This window comes from Nelumbo nucifera, chromosome 5 (assembly GCF_055504915.1).
Source record: "Nelumbo nucifera cultivar China Antique chromosome 5, China Antique-T2T, whole genome shotgun sequence".
In the NCBI taxonomy this organism is placed as follows: domain Eukaryota; kingdom Viridiplantae; phylum Streptophyta; class Magnoliopsida; order Proteales; family Nelumbonaceae; genus Nelumbo; species Nelumbo nucifera.
Window position 1 is genome coordinate 1037853 of NC_142653.1, and position 12632 is coordinate 1050484.

The window sequence follows — 12632 nt, forward strand, 5'->3', positions numbered from 1 at the left end:
CTCGTCCTGTGTTCTACCCGAACACAGGCGAACTTACTACCTGTCCCCACATTCGGGCTACAAACTCTTGCACGAGCTCCCAAACAAGGTCTCGACCTGGAAAATGCGTTACTTTGTGGTCCGCAACACTGAGGGGTGGCCTTTCCCGACCACTGGAGGGTGGCCATCCAAGACCCCGGTGTCTGGTTGGACCTGAAGACAAGGGAAGCGCTCCGATCTTGGGCGGATCTTGTACTAAAGTTTGTGGACTATGTGACCGAGGACAAGCTCGTGCAGGCCGGTCTGAGTCCAGGTAGGTCGTCATCTGTTGTATTTCCATTGCTTTATCTTGGTATTGTTTCTAACTGTGCTTTTGTTGCAGCCATCATGAACATCCCCACGACCGAGCTTTTTGGAAATATGAAAAAGGGGAAGAAGAAGCGAGCTTCGAAAAGAGTTCGCGTTGAGTCTCCGCAGGCTGCCGTTCCAGAGCCCGAGCAGCCATCGTCCACCGAGCAACCTCCCGTGATCGACCTGGTTGAGGAGGAAACCGGAAAGCTCTCCCCACCTCACGCGCCCGAGGAGGGGATGTCTTCGAAGCCCACCCCTGCAGCTACCACTTCTTCAGGCAGCGATGAAGCAGTTCGGAGCATTCTGACTCCGAAATATAGCCTTCTCAAGATCCAAAGCGCAGTGTACGTCGAGGAGGTTGTTGGCTGGGCCAAACTATCGATCGCTCAGCTCGGAGCACGAGCAGCTACCCACTGCATGGTGGTAGGTTTTCTGACTTAACTTCTTCGATTTTGTACTTAGATTCTCCTGTGCTAACTCTTGTTCTCTTCTCTTGGCAGGTGACCTCCGCTATCCACACCCTGACTTACCAGTCCGAGGTGCATCTGAAGCGAGCTCTCGCGGCTGAGTCTTCTTCCCGCGAAGCTCATGCCGAGCTAAACTTGGCACGCAATGAAGTTAACCAACTGAAGAGGGATGCGCGCACTAAGAAGAAGCTGATCACGCTACTGATGTCCGAGAAGGAGGAGCTCGCGAAGCAGAAAGCAGTGCTGAAGAGGGAGGTGGAGAACCTCGAGGCCCACATAAAGGAGCGGACTGAGATACTCCTTCAAGCAGTAGAGGAGGCCAAGGTCAAGGCCATCGAAGAATACAAGGCCTCGGAGGAGTATCGGAAAGAGATGATCAAGGTGGGAACTGCGAGCTACTGCAAAGGCTTCAAGCTCAGTAAGTGGTTGACCCGGCGCGAGTTCCCTCAGCTCGATCTCAATACCATTACCACCTCAAGGATTACGAAAGAAATGGCCCCCGAAGCTGCTAAAGATCTAGACTCCGAAGCAGAAAGCGACAGTGACCTGCTCGATGACGTCGAGGAGACCAGTGCTGATGAGAGCTGTATGAAGATGGACCCTCCTACTGAAGCCTCGGACAAGGGCGAGGAGCCCCGAGACGACTAGAAGTCTCCCAATCTTCTATACTGTGTACCCCGGGCCTCCGAGCTCGGTTTATAGTGGAAATTTCTCTTTTTTTTTGGCTTGTACTCAAAAACTTTTCATCAATGAAATACAAACATTTCGATTATCTTTGTGCAAAAATGTTCTAAGTGTATATAACTCCCGAACTGGCGAACTAAACCAAGTAGGAGTAGAAATGTGTAGGTTACCCCAAACTGTCGAGCTACCGAGCTGGACTACAAGTAGGGATAACCGAAATAAAATTTTTCCAAGTGTAGGTTACCCCGAACTGTCAAGCTAACGAGCTAGACTAGGAGTAGGGGTAACTTCGCATATTGTATGCCGAGGTGGGCGGACATTGTAGGGTATATACCCGACATGTCTGCACACGGGCTACTCGCTTAGGTGTCGGTTGTCCCTTAGAGCTAGTGGGATCAACCTGTTGTTATATGCCGAGGTGGGCTAGATGTCGTAGGGTTCATACCCGAAGTGTCTATGCCTTAGGCATGAAGGCTGATTTGCCTATGCTGAAGAGGTGACTAGGACTTGTCTGCCCATGCCGAAGGGGCGACTGGGGCTTGTCTGCCCATGCCGAAGAGGCGACTGGAACTTGTTCGTAGTGTCGAGGTCATATGTCAGCTCGGCATCATGGCCCTTAGGCTTCTGGGAGTGACTCGCAGTCCTCTCTCCAGTTCGGCGATCATAAGTAGTATCTTCTCATGTTGTTGACGTTCCACACTTGAGGTACTTGCTTCCCTTCCAAGGTCTCGAACTCGTACGTACCTTCCCCGAATACCCATCTTACTCGACACGGATCTTCCCAATTCAGTCCGAGCTTACCAACACCAGGCTCAGGTACCATAACCTTCCGAAGAACCAGGTCGCCGACACGAAAGTGTCGCTTCTTGACCCGGGCATTATAGTACCAAGCTACTCTCTGTTGGTAAGCTGCAGTCCGGATGTATGCCAGGTCTCGTACTTCTTCCACCAGGTCTAGGTTGGTACGGAGCTCGTCATTATTTGTCTCCTCGTCGTAGGCCTCCAAGCGCAGCATAGGCACCTCAATTTCTGTTGGGATCACCGCTTCCATGCCGTAAGTGAGATTGAAGGGAGTCTCACATGTAGCGGTCTTGATGGTGGTCCGGTAGGCCCATAGCACACTAGGCAGTTCGTCTACCCACATTCCTTTGGATCGAGCTAAGCGAGCTTTCAGTCCACAGAGTATGGCTCTGTTGGTGACTTTTGCTTGCCCGTTCGCCTAGGGGTGTGCCACCGAGGTGAAGTTTTGCTGAATTCCCATCTCAGCACTCCAATTCTGAAACTTGACATCCTCGAATTGCTTCCCGTTGTCGGAGATGAGTACCCGAGGTAGCCCGAAGTGACAAACTATGTTCCTCTAGAAGAAGTTTTGTATGTTGCGGGCTATTATCGTTGTTATGGGTTTCGCTTCCACCCACTTCATAAGATAGTCCATTGCTATGACCAGAAATCTCCTCTGTCCTGTCGCAGACAGGAATGGGCCAAGTATGTCGATTCCCCATTGTGCAAAGGGCCATGGGCTGGTGAGGTATTTGAGGTTGGCAGTAGGTCGGTGGGGGATGTTGGAGTGCCGCACACTTGTCGCACTTCTTAACGAGCTCAAGTGTGTCTGCCTTCATTGTGGGTCAGTAAACCTTGTCATAATGCCTTCTGGGTGAGAGCCCTGCCCCCCAAGTGCCCGCCGCACAAGCCTTCATGGGTGTTGCGGAGAACGAGCTCGACCTCTAAGGGACGCAAGCAGCGCAAATAGGGGAGCGTGAAAGATTTCTTGTACAACTGTACGTCTATGATGACGTACTTAGCCGACTGGTGCTCTACCCTTCGGGTCGCATTGCGTTCTGCAGGGAGGGTCCTGTGAAGCAGATAACTCACGAGCGGGTCAATCCAACTCGACTCTGCTTGTGCTACAGGAGCGACCTCTCCTGCCCCCCCGAGAATGCTAGGCCGAGGTAAGTATCTCTATGTACACGATCTGCACGGTGTTGCTGCTAGTGCTAGTTAACCGGGATCTGCCTTATGAAGTAGGAGATGAAGTCGTGCAGTATCTCCCTGACTTTGGCCAAATAAGCTGCCATGGTGGGGTCACGGGCTTCATATTCGTCGTTGACTTGGTTGACCACGAGCTAAGAATCGCTGCATATGACAAGATGCTTGGCCTTCACTTCCTTTGCTAGAGTGAGCCCGGCGACTAATGCTTCGTTGTTCGATGTTGCGAACCCGAACCGGAGCGCATATTCCAGCTTCACCCCACTTGGTCCGTACAGAATTATTCTTGCATCGCTTCCTTGTTGGTTGGATGAGCCGTCAACGTGGAGGATCCAGGGCTCCTGGTCCCAGGTCGGACCAGCTCTAACCGGGATTGGTGCCGCACTGGTTGAAGCTTCCACCGTGTGCTCGAGCTCGGCCAGATCGAGAGTTGTGGTACTGAACATACATTTTTCCACGAAATCGACCAAGGCTTGGGATTTAATTGTCGTCCGAGGTTCGTACCGGATGTCGTACCCACTTCGTCAATATGCCAGACACCTCGGGCTTGAGCAGGATGTGTCTCAGAGGCTTGTTGGTGAGGACGACGATGGTGTGGGCTTTGAAGTACGGACAAAGCTTTCGAGCTGCTATGACTAGCGCGTACGCTAGTTTCTCGATCTCCGGATACCTTGTTTCAACATCCTGCAAAACTTTGCTAACATAATAGATGGGTCGTTGGACCCGATCTACTTCTTTGATCAGTACCGAGATGACCACATTGTCACTCGCGGAGAGGTACAACTTTAAAATATCCCCTTCCTCGTGTCGGGTCAAAACTGGGGTACTAGCTAAGTACCTTTTTATCTCGTCGAAGGCGAGCTGACACTCCGCGGTCCACTCGAAATCTTTACTCTTTTTAATGGCCTTAAAGAAAGGTAGGCAACGATCTGCCGACTTAGACATAAAACGGCTCAGAGTGGCTATCCAACCATTCAGCCTCTGAACCTCTTTCAGTTTGTGGGGTGGTCTCATATCTAAGATGGCCTTTATTTTTTCCGGGTTGTCTTCGACGCCACGTCGGTTGACTATGTAGCCCAAGAATTTACCCGAGGTGACCCCAAAGATACACTTGTTAGGATTTAATTTCATATTATACTTTCGTAAAATTTCAAAAACATTTTGCAAATCGTTTAATAAAAATTTTGAAAATTGGGTCTTAACGACCATGTCATCTACATAACATTCAACTTTATTGTCGATTAATGGCTCAAAAATCTTGTTTACAAATCTTTGAAAGGTTGCCCTGACATTTTTTAGTCCGAAGGGTATAACCTTATAGCAGTACAATCCGAGTTCAGTTATAAAGGTTGTCTTTTCTTCATTGGCAGGGTCCATCCTGATTTGGTTGTAACCAGAGTATGCATCCAGAAAGCTCAACAACTCATGCCCTGAGGTCGCGTCCACTAGGCGGTTGATCTTGGGTAGCGGGAAACAATCTTTTGGGCAGGCCTTATTCAGGTCAGTATAATCGATGCACATGTGCCATTTACCGTTGGCCTTTTTTACCAGAACTAGGTTAGCTACCCAGCTCGGGTAATGGACTTCCTTGATGAAGTCTGCCGCTAAGAGCTTCCCGACCTCTTCATCGACTATCCTCTAGCGTTCCGGGGCAAGGTTGCGATTTTCTGTCTAACTGGCCTGATTAAGGGATCGGTGTTTAACTTGTGAGTTACAATTTTAGAGTCTATTAGGGGCATTTCTGCCTAGAGACTGATGGAAACTGAGGTTGCCCCCTAGAGACGTTCATTTCACTGCTCTGTCCGGCATGACTGGAAGATGCCATTGATTTCAAATGAAAGTTGTTGATTGTGAAGAAGGCTTTTTGAACGTGTTCCCACAGACGGCGCCAATTGATGTGGCGCGATCTGGCTACTCCCTGCTGGAGGATGATTTGGCTTCCAGTCGGACGGTGAGCTAGGTGGATCTACAAAACAAGATCAGAGAACTCGGGGTGGCTAGCCCGATGAGGTCGCTCCGATGCTTAAGTTAGTCCTCTGATGCGAGCTAGAGAGTTTTGAGAGTTTAGAGAGCTAGAGAGCAGAAAAATCACGTGTACCTTATGCCATCGGGGTTGGAGCCTTTATATAGTTGAGTAGTCATGGGGTACACAAAAGAGTTCTAGGGTATCTGGGATGTGGAGGTGGAGTTCGCTCTGCTTCCGAAGGAGCAGTATACAGGTAAGGCTTATCTCATTCCACCTCCGATTCTGGCAGAGTCAGGATAAGTCGTTATCGTGATCCCAAAAAAGTCGGGGTATGTTAACTCATCGTGATCTCGAGGGATTCGAGATTCGTTGGAGAGACCTCTGGAGTTGGTTACGCGGGAGTCAGTTACGTGGCGCTTCGAGTTGCTGGTTTCGAACTGGCTTGGATACCGAGGTGCCTCGATGCCGAGGTGAGACTTGCGCCGAGGTGGCCCTGCTCCAAGGTGAGCCTTAAGCTGAGGCGGCCTTTGTACCGAGGTGACTGAATACGCGAGCTCAATTGTTGCGAACTGAGCTTGTCAAGCTGAGTTGTCATCTCTTGGTCAGGTCATGTCCACATGTCCCCTTTTTACTAGGTCAGGCCAAATCATCCTACATCACCTTTGTTCCGTTTTATGAGACCACAGGGTCACCTTAGATCTAGTTCAAATGTCCACATATCCCCTTTTTACTAGGTCCGATCAAATCTTCCTGCATCACCTTTGTTCCGTTTTATGAGACCAAAGGGCCACCTTGGATCTAGTTCAATAGTGTCCACCCCTAGAATTTGCTGTAGTTAGCGTATTAGGGTATTATTGGAAGCTTTTGGGAATTCACATATGTGCCTTAAAAACGCACTATGTGTTATTGGGAGATGTTTAAGATATGCTGTGGAAAGTTTATGGGGTATGCTCTGTGGGGGCACCGATGTGAATTCAGTTTTTAGTGGGGGCAGATAACTTCAGATCTTCTACCCACAAGAACTCTGCGTAAATCTAGTTAGAACACACTATGTCAGTGTATTGGAAGCATCTCACCATACATAATACTATATAAAATGATGAGATGTTCCTCATCTGTGACTGCAATATTACGTGGGTAAATGTCGATAGAGTTCTGGCCTTGGGGCAGATCCGGTGTAAGACTAGCATGGCCCCTGTAAAAGGACGACACGCACAGTTTGGGTTTCGAAATGACATGAATAAGTTATAATCGCTAAGATGTATATGTGGGGCGCATTGTATGGCGAGCAGATGTGAACTCGGGAAGGGGGAAGTGATTAAAGAATAGAACACGTAAGCTAAGATTCGTGGGTGGGGATAGAACAGGAACAGGATACATATATAACTGAATCATTGACATCAAGTGAGGTGAGGTGATGTCGAGTGACAGACATCTCAACGACTGAATCATTGACATCAAGTGAGGTCATTGGGTTGAATCGATGAATCATTGATAGATATTATGGCCATGGGTGAACAGAACACAGTTATAGTCTACTACACAACTGGCTTATCCGCCCCTGTATTAGATTTAGTGCGCAGCCTGTGCCCAATCAAAACTGCGTTTTTTCCTTTTTTTTTATTTTATTTTGTAAAGGATCAAATTTGAGTTTGAGTTGCAGCCATAAAATCCTATGAGACACGTGGCATTTCTTCTGAGTTTGCCAGATCAATCCACCTAATTCCCAGATTTCAATTTTAGTTTCAACTTGTCATTTGTATTGTATTATTAGTGCTCTAGCGACTAGGCCACGAAAACCCTTTTTTTGGTAAATCAATTTGTTTGTCCAAAAAAAAAAAAAAACGAAATCAATTTTGTTCAAAATTTGTCCATCGATGAATGATCCGGACAAGAATCGTATATTTGTTGCTTTAACGGTACTTCTACGACAGCGAGGACGGGGACGATGGCACGATCATTTGGACCTTTTCTTTTGTAAAATATAAAATCTTTCCCTGTATTTTCTGACAATTTTATAAACATCTTCCTTTGTGTTTATAAATACTTCTCTTTGTTAGCTTTGCAGTAATGGAGGTATTAAATTTATCAAAATAACTCTTTTTCACTTGCGCTCGGATCCACTACCCATAAATTGTTCCCACGTCCCTATCCACAGGATATAACAGTTGCACATTAGTAATCTCACTTTTCATTTATAGGGGATGTTCCAACAATATTTTCAAATTATCATTGACTCATAGGATTGAACTGTTCAGCTCGAGAACCATCCATACAATCGATTTCATTTTACTCTAAACTTAGTTATTGCCCATATCTAAAAACTGGTGGTTAAAACAATTCCAATCCCGAGTTGGTTTTTAAAACATTAGTTCCCAATACACTATAGTGGTGTTATGTGAACAAAGATATGGGAGCATGCAGCTTCGAACTTTTCCACTTGAAGCCCACTACATGTCTGCATCTTTCTTCTTCTTGATAACCATGATAACCAGAAGACAGAATGCCATCAGAATGACAACTCCGGTTCTTAGGAGCTGGTTAAGAAACATTGTTTCCAAAAAAACCCGAGATTAGACGATCAATATCTCTTCCTTCTTGTTTAGGAATGGCAATGGGGTTGGGATTACATTCCCCATCCCCGACCCCGACCCCTAAATCATCCCCCATCCCCCATCCCCGTTGGGGAAAGGAATTCTCCTTCATCTCCAACTCCGATAAGGATGAATTTTCCATCGGAGACCCGAATCCGCAATTACACAAAAGCTAGTAGCCACCGGCTGAACCTGAAATGGTTGTTTGCAGAACCTCATAACATATGGTAATAGGGATAAGGAGATCTGAAGAATTTTTTCGTAGCTATCTCTTGGCATTAATCAAGAAATTAGAAATGAGTTTGTACTTACCAAGTTGCAACTTGTGAGTTTTACAAGAACTTGCAAAGTTCTTCTTCAGATCTAAATGAGAGAGAGACTTTAGACTTGTGAGTAGATTCAGATCTAAAGTAGATAGACGAAGAAGGAAGCTGGAGAGAGAGAGAGAGAGAGAGGACCATTGCGAGTTGCGGGTCTGTGGCGTTGATAGACGAAGAAGGAAGCTAAAAAACTAGGGTTTTGAGTACCAACGTCCGACGCTCAACAAGCTATGGCAACAGTGGTGGTGGTCGGCGACGATAGACAAAGGAAGAACTAAGTTTTACCTCTGTAGTATGTTCTTTCTTCTTTGAGTCTTTCATTGTCCTCTATCGAGTCATTCGAGTGGTAGTTTAGAAGAGAAGAGAGTCAAGAGATTCTCAACGCTGGAGAGTTTTTTAGTTTTTGTCTTTTAATTAATTATTAATTGAAATTGCTATAAAATTATTTGTTATCAAATAAATAAATAATATATAATATTATAATATCAATATTATATACATAATATATAATATTATATATATATATATATATATTAACCGGGGCCAGTGCAGGGATTGCATTCCCCATCCCCGTCCCCAAACCCAATCGGGGATTCAGTGATAACCCCATCCCCGACCTCGATCCATCAAAGTACTCCCATACCCGACCCGTTGGGTCAGGGAGCCCGGGTACCCGTTGGGTCAGGGAGCCCGGGTACCCGTTGGGGACGGGGAAATTGCCATCCCTTTTCCTAGTGGAAAACAATAAATTTTGATTGATCTGAGCATGCCTAGTGGAAAACAATCAATAAGCATTAAAAAGAAAAACAGAAAAGTTGCTTTTAAAAAATTCAAAAGAAAAGGTTGAAACTTTTGGTTTATAAACTCAGTACAAGACTTAATTGCAAATAAAACCTGCGGCTGCCGTTGAAAACGACGCAAATAGAGTGAAAATGCAAATATATAGATTGCATTTTGGTTTCGGTACTTATAAATATAAAATTGGGTTAATTTTGTATTAATAAATTTATTTTTTAATAAATAACTTTAAATTATAATAGATGCAAACATAAATCTTGACAAAATAATATACTTTTTTTAACAAAAGCCTATATTGAATGTAAATTTACTTTTTATGTAAAATTACATCTTATTTTTATGTAAACATGTCTTCGAAATTGTATTTTATGTTATTATCAATGCATAAATGCATTCTACCTAACACTAGAAAAAGTGGATCAAAGTGCATATTTACATTGAACCGGCATTTACACTCTATTTGCACCATTTCCAAATGCATCCTTCAGAATTTTTGTTGAAGGAAAAATGTAGGATGATCATTATACAAAGTATGAGAAGTATAAGATGGCAAGAGAGAAGAGTAGACACAAGGAAATAAATGAAAGGGTGACGAGTGGCATAAAATGGTTCGAGCAATCGGGTTGGTAGGTTTCTATAACATTCAAAACGCAGCGGAGGTTTATATGATTGTTAGAACATGTGGGACATGGTTGTTTGGTGGATTTCTATAACATTCAAAACGCAACGGAGGTTTACCCCTCTATATTTAAACTTAACGATAAAAAATGAGGGCAAATAGGGTAATTGGTTCTTGATACTAAATGAGTTGAAAAGAGGTAATTTAAAGATATTCAATGCATTCAATCCTCTCTCATTAAATTCAACATTTAAGTTATTAACTTGCATTCATACTCATTGAATCATATATTTAAGTCTTTTTTATTTATTCTCATCATTAAGTTCTATTAATTAAATCCATACTTAATAAATTAATAATTCCGATAACATAAAAGCTTATACCTTTAAAATCTACCTAGCAAAAATAGTGTTTTCATCAAAGTGGTGGTAAGGAATTAAATCATTTTGGGTCAAATGGGTTAATCCAAGTTGCCAAGATTAAATAATAAAATTAAAAGATATATAAAATGAAAAAAAAATAGAAATTAAAAAAAATTGGGAACATTTTTAGCATATATATTAAACAATAATAAGTATGTTAAATAAGAAATGCTTTTGTTAATGATAAAAATGGAATATAAAATTTAAAACCAATTGGAAATGAAAATATTTTCCTATTCTCTCTCATTAAATCTTATATTTAAAATATATTTTTCTCATCATTAAATTATTGCAATTAAATTCATAATATTAATTTTAATAGTATAAAAATAAATATTTTAAAAAGTAATTTGAAAACAAAACCATTTTCTTCCCTCCCGGTGGTGGGCAAGCAATTTGACCACTTGGGGTCAAATGGATTAATAAATAATGCCATAATTAAATAATAAAAAATTAATATAAATAACTATGAAATGTAAGAAGTATTTCTATTAATGATGAAAATGAAAAGTCAATTTCAAAACCTACCTACAAATTAAATGATGTCATAGTCAAATAATAAAATTTTTAATAATAGAAAATGCAAAGAGTCACAAAAATAAAATAAAAAAAGATAAGAGAAAATTTTGGGCACATATCTAATGTTATATATTTATAAAAAAATAAAATATTGGGTACATCTCTAATATTGTACACTCATTATATTGAACAAAAATAAGTTTTATACATAATAAATAATTTTATCAATGATGGAAATGTAATACACAATTTAATGTCAACCTAGAAATCAAACAATTCTTATTTTTAGATGGTGGGTTAGTGGTTTGAGTAAAATGATACCATAAACAAATAAAATTTAAGTGTGACAAGTAAAAAATATTTTGTATAATGTAAATGAAATATATAATTTAAAGAGAAAATTATAGTCAAATTCGGTTGTACATTTAAAATTAGGTTGTAGGTTAGTCCACAAACCAACCAAACTCTGAAAACTGGCTCTACATTTCAAATTATAAAATCCCCCCACCATGTCATCAAAGGCTTATGTGGTTGTTGCCAACTTGGGACTTTTATTCCATGTTGGACACAGCAGAAAACCTATATCGAAAATAGGTTTTCAGTTTCTCTCCCACTCCCTCTATCTCTCGATCTCCCTCTCTTCTCTCTCTCACTCTCAAAGTCATCTCCCGATCTCCCGCTCCCTCTATCTCTCTCACTCTCTCTGTTTCAGTCTATAGCCAAATCAAAACCTCTATCTTTATTGTTCTCCCTCAATCTTTGTCATTCTTCTCTCCCTTACTCTCCATTTCAGTCAAAATCTCCTTCTCCCATTCATAGCCAAAAGTTTCTTGTGAATTTTATCAATTTGGTGTAATAAATTTTGAACCATACCAAGTTGGTCTCATGTTCTTTTACACGATCTGATTAATACCATAGAAGTGTGTAAGAAAATAAGAAAAAAAAAATGAGAGAGGGAGAGGGAGAGAAACGGAGGGAGAACGATAGAAATTAAGGGAGGAGAGATCGACTGAGAAAGAGAATGAGAGAGATTGAGGGAGAACGATAGGTAGAGAGAGAATGAGAGAAATCGATATAGATAACGTAAATACAGAAACCAAAAACCATTTTTATTTATTTTCAAATCACATAGTCGTTGAGTAAATAAAGATGACTGTGAGTGAAAGAGTGTGAGGGAGATTGAGAGAGAGAGAGAGTGAGACACTAAAACTTTTTTTTTTATTTTTCAATCACCCAACATTAAAAGGCAATTTCAGTATAAGCTTTTTATTGCGTCCAATATGGATTAAGAGTCCCATGTTGGCAATAGCCACATAACCCTCCGATGATATGGCGGGGGTTTTTATAACTTGAAATGTAGAGCTGTTTGTTAGAGTTTTTTTGGTTTATGAACCAACTTGTAACCAAATTTTAAATGTACAGCTGACTTTGACTATAACTTTCCCTAATTTAAAACTAATCCAAAAGCAATGCTATTTCTTATCTAGATTGTGGGTTAATGATCCAACTTAAAAAAAAACGCATGATGCCATAATTGAATAATAAATATTTAAGTTTATTTTTAATCATATTGTTGTTTTTTTTAGTTTTCAATTTCTATCTTAACTATGATATATCTAAAATTCAAGTAATTAATGTGAATAAAAGTTTCCCACGTGCAACGCATGTGCTTAATTACTAGTATAGTATAAGAGATGTTTCCAATGTGCAACTGGATGAATGTGATCAACAATGTGTTTTGGTCAACAGATCTGAACTCCTCTAAAGAGTAAATCCTAATTCGGCATTGAGGGATCTACACTTAGGTAGAGGTGAGCATGGGACAATTTGATTTGGTTCCATGGCAGAATTCAGAACCCATCCTATAGGGGGCCATTTTCAAGGTTTTTGAACCTACCTTGTGAAGGTCGGTTCCATGGTCAGTTTT